We start from the raw sequence: 5,538 nt of genomic DNA, 5'->3' as shown, positions 1-5,538 counted from the left end.
TAAATAATTATGTAATTCCAAACAGGTGATGTCAACAGGTGATTGTAATCATAGTTTGGTACAAAAGCAGCATCCAGGATAGGCTGAATCTTTGATGAGCAAAGATGATCAGAGGATCTCCAGTTTGTCAACAAATGTGTGAGAAAATGATTGAAATGTTTAAAAACAATGTACCTCAAAGATAAATTGGAAGGGATTTGCATATTTCTCCATCTACAGTGCATAATATCATTGAACCATTCAAGGAATCGGGAGGAATTTCAGTGCGTGAAGGCCAAGTGCGCAAGATTAAGCTGTATGCCTGTGATCTTCAATCCCTCAGACGGCACTGCATCAAGAACCACCACTCAACAATAGCTGATATAACCACATGGGCAACGGATTACTTTGGAAACCTTTGTCAAGCACTACAATATGGAGTTACATGCATCCATCCATCTATCTATCTGTCTGTCTGTCTATCTATCTGTCTGTCTGTCTGTCTATCTATCTATCTATCTATCTATCTATCTATCTATCTAATCTATCTATCTATCTATCTATCTATCTATCTATCTATCTATCTATCTATCTATCTATCTGAATCTAAGAGTAAGGCTCTGTTTCACAAACCATATAAGCTGTATCATGACAGTGGTTAATAGGCAGAGACACTAAATGCATTGTGACTGTTTGGCACCATAGGTGGTCCAAATTAAAGCCCAACAAGAGTTTTACTGATCTGACTGCTGCACGTTCAATGTAGCCCTACCATTGATCACCGTAAGATTTAAGTGGCTTAATAACGGCTAGCATCTGGTGCTCACTGAAATAGCATGGGCTATACTGTGAGCCTGGGTGGCATTTGCCTGTTTTGTGAGGTTCATGCCCCTGGATTTAGTTCTACAGCTGCCATGCTACCTACTTTACCCTAGTCATGTGCCCTATTAAATAGGCCTCCAAACCAGTCTTATTACCATGACCGAGTGTGTGTGGTGTGCTGTATCTCCTTATATGTGTGCTGTTTTGAGGAAATGAGCAGGTTGTGTTAGCCAGGGGCCCAGTGGATGGCTTTAATCCCAGAGTCCCATTCAACTGCCCTGCAAAGACGCTTTTATTGGAATTCTGCTCATTAGAGTGCAACTACTGAGTCGTTCCCTCACATGGAGTGAGTGAGAGAGAATGAGAGAAGAAGAAAGAGAGAGAAAATACTAAGAAACTTTAAATTGGAATTATGATGGAGATATAGAAGGGAAAAGTGGTACTGTGTGAGAGAAATGCCCGCCAGGGGAATTCATGCTTGATTTGTCCTTGTTTTGTAAGCAGTTCGCTGTCAATGGGTGAGATGAGGAAGGGGCAGACTGCAGGCGGCACAGTGCAGATGCCTCTGTTGGAGGCTGAGATGGGCATCACCCCTCTCGGGCCTCTCCGAATGCTTCACTTTCTGGCATTGTATGTTTTTCAATGTGCTCAGCAAGGGCCTGTGCTAGAAAGGGTTCTGTTCCCTTAGTGGATCCTCCTTTACACACTGGCCTTGAAGGTTCTTTTGGTAGTTTGCTTTTGAGGCCTTTTCTAGGCCTTTCAGACAGACCTGTGAAGCAACACTCAAAAATTCCAGCACCCATAGAAGGAGTGAAAGGAAATGAATGTCTTTATTGGTAAAATGAGGGTTTGGGTTTTAGAGCTAGCTATGGGAGGGAGACTGCAATTGGCGGGCAAGTTGGTTGTTTTTACATGCCAATAGGGAGCCAGGCTTTCATTAGGATAGTTCAAAGCTGTATAATGGCTCTGAATTAAGAGCACACAGGATTGGAAGGTTGGTTATGGAGCTGCAGGTAGGGATTCAGAAGATTGTAGTTAATCCCAACCATTTAAGCAGCCTGTCAGTCATACCAAAGTGCTTTGGGACTCCACAAGAACAAAATTAGGAAAATAATTACCATCTGTATGTACACCGATCAGCCATAACATTAAAACCACCTCCTTGTTTCTACATTCACTGTCCATTTTATCAGCTCCACTTACCATATAGAAGCAGTCTGTAGCTCTACAATTACTGACTGTAGTCCATCTGTTTCTCTACATACCATTTTAGCCTGCTTTCACCCTGTTCCTCAATGGTCAGGACCACCACATAGTAGGTATTATTTAGGTGGTGGATGATTCTCAGCACTGCAGTGACACTGACATGGTGGTGGTGTGTTAGTGTGTGTTGTGCTGGTATGAGTGGATCAGACACAGCAGCGCTGCTGGAGTTTGTAAACACCGTGTCCACTCACTGTCCATTCTATTAGACACTCCTACCTAGTTGGTCCACCTTGTAGATGTAAAGTCAGAGACGATCGCTCATCTATTGCTGCTGTTTGAGTTGGTCATCTTCTAGACCTTCATCAGTGGTCACAGGACCCTGTTGACTGGTTATTTTTGGTTGGTGGACTATTCTCAGTCCAGCAGTGACAGTGAGGTGTTTAAAAACTTCATCAGCGCTGCTGTGTCTGATCCACTCATACCAGCACAACACACACTAACACACCACCACCATGTCAGTGTCACTGCATAGCTGAGAATGACCCACCACTCAAATAATACTTACTCTGTGGTGGTCCTGTGGGTGTCCTGACCATTGAAGAACAGGATGAAAGCAGGCTAAAAAAGTATGTAGAGAAACAGATGGACTACAGTCAGTAATTAAATTACTAAAGATAAATTGAACAGTGAGTGTAGAAACAAGGAGGTGGTCATAATGCTATGCCTAATTGGTGTATATAATGTAATATTTATTCCGAAGCTTTTTAATATTGCCTTCTAAGATAGCCTTAGAGAGTCTATAAAGACTGATATGTAACGTCTGGGCAAAATAATGCCACTGGCTTACTATAAAACGAAATCTCTAGATATTATGTTTTTTCCTTCTCGTTCTGCTGACTTTACTTCACAGTTGTCCCAGCTGACAAAAAAAACTAAAGCTCCTTTGTCCAAAGTATAGGAGCTCTTTGAACTTTTCCATGTGTTTCTGCTGCTGGGATTCAGTAGGAAGGCAACAGCTAGTCTGCAGAGCAAATACTGGGTGCCAGGAAGCCCAAGGCTGCCAGTAACACCAAATTGTGAGCATGAAACTGGGCATTCAACCTTTTAATGGCCAGAACGAGGGGTTGTTAGTGGAATCATTCATGTGAGTCCTAGACATAAAGAGAAATGAAAGAATGTTCTGGAGAAACACTATCCATATGGTCATCTGGTGCCATTAAGTCCGAAGAGCATTTCTAAAACAGAAAAAAAATAAACTGTTGCCTCAATGTAAAAGGCATGTAATTTTATTACATTTGTTAGCAGTGACTTGACCACTTTAACTCAATAACAGGAAGGGATGTTAACATACTTTTGGCATGAAATGTAGGTTTTTAATGTAAGCATTAAGCTACTACTGACAACTATATACATTGTAAACAAACAGGACAGTTTTATTATGCCAGGCTTTGAATCTGTAGCTACTGTTATATTCTTAGCACCTTGGTATTCACAAACTGAGCTAAATAGTCTTACGGATCGTCTCAGCATTTATCCATGAACACACCAGCAAGAACCTTGGCTGTCATAGCACGTACAACTCCAAATCAGAAAAACTTGAGACAGTATGGAAAATGCAAATAAAATAAAAATGCATTTACTTTGACTTTTAATTGATTGCAGACAGTTTGAACCCAAGATATTTAATGTTTTGTCCTCTCAACTTTATTTCATTTGTTAATATACCTCCATTCCTGCATTTCAGGAACAATAGCTGATATAACCACATGGGTGAGGGATTACTTTGGCAAACCTTTGTCAAGCACTACAATACAGAGTTACATGCACAAATGCCACCTAAAACTTTACTGTGCAAAAAAGAAGCCTTATGTTAACCATGTCCAAAAGTGGCGTCGACTTCTCTGGGCTCAGAGGCATCTAGGATGGATCGCACAGTGGAAATGTGTATTGTGGTCAGATGAATCAGCATTCCAGGTCTTTTTTGGGAAAAAAAATGGACGCCGTGTGCTCCGGACCAAAGACGAAAAGGATCATCCAGACTGTTATCAGCAACAAGTCCAAAAGCCAGGGTCTGTCATGGTATGGGGCTGTGTCAGTGCCCTTGGCAAAGGTCATTTACACTTCTGTGATGGCAGCATTAATGCAGAAAAGTACATTGAGATCTTAGAGCAACATATGCTGCCTTCAAGACATCGTCTTTTCCAGGGACGTTCATGCATTTTTCAACAAGACAATGCAAAACCACATGCTGCACACATTACAAAGGCATGGCTGCGGAAGAAGAGGGTATGGGTACTGGACTGGCCTGCCTGCAGTCCTGACCTGTCCCCAATAGAGAATGTGTGGAGAATTTTGATGCAACAACGACGACCCCGTACTGTTGCACATCTTAAGACATATTTGCAGGAAGAATGGGACAAAATAAAAGCTGAAACACTAAATCACTTGGTATCCTCGGTGCCAAAACATCTTTTAAGTGTGGTGAAAAGGAATGGCAACAAGTGGTAAATGCGTTACTGTCCCAACTTTTTTTTGGAATGTGTTGCAGGCCTGGAATGCAGGAATGGATGTTTATTAATAAATGATATAAAGTTGAGCAGATAAAACATGAAATATCTCAGGTTCATCCTGTCTGCAATCAAATAAAAGTCAAAGTATTACGCTCTGAGGCAGGGCATATACCTTCTTTTTGAAAATTATTTGATATGAGGGGTTTTTTTGACTGATATACTTAATTTATTTTTTATTTGTTTCATATTTTTATTACTGGCTTAAATGAAATGACGATTTTTGCTGTAACTGGCCTTGTTGTCACACTCACAACAGACATGGTCATTTGTTGTCAACCTGTCAAATTAATTTCAAATCTGGAGCAGTGATGATGGAAAAAAATATGCAAGCTCTGAACAGACTGCATGTGTGAAGGGATTAACACAAGTCCGGTCTTCCTTTATCTAGGATGGGAAAAATTTGCTGTCTGAACATGAAGTCCCCTTTTTTCTGCTGTTCCACAGTCCAGCATAGCTTGGGACAGTATGGAAAATGCAAATAAAATAAAAATGCAGTGTTCCTTACTTTTACTTTGACTTTTAATTGATTGCAGACAGTTTGAACCCAACATATTTAATGTTTTGTCCTCTCAACTTTATTTCATTTGTTAATATACCTCCATTCCTGCATTTCAGGCCTGCAATTGCAACTCAGATGGCACTGCATCAAGAACCGCCACTCAACAATAACTGATATAACCACATGGTTGAGGGATTACTTTGGAGTTACATGCACAAATGCCACTTAAAACTTTACTGTGCAAAAAAGAAGCCTTATGTTTACCATGTCCAGAAACTGCGTCATCTTTTCCAGGGACGTCCATGCATTTTTCAACAAGACAATGCAAAACCACATGCTGCACACATTACAAAGGCATGGCTCCGGAAGAAGAGGATACGGGTACTGGACTGGCCTGCCTGCAGTCCTGAACTGTTCTTAATGGAGAATGTGTCCTTGTGCACAAAGCAAGGTCTGTAAACA

The sequence above is a fragment of the Trichomycterus rosablanca genome, chromosome 5 (genome assembly GCF_030014385.1).
Source record: "Trichomycterus rosablanca isolate fTriRos1 chromosome 5, fTriRos1.hap1, whole genome shotgun sequence".
Lineage (NCBI taxonomy): Eukaryota > Metazoa > Chordata > Actinopteri > Siluriformes > Trichomycteridae > Trichomycterus > Trichomycterus rosablanca.
The sequence above is the reverse complement of the archived record's forward strand: the minus strand, read 5'-3'. Positions refer to the sequence as shown.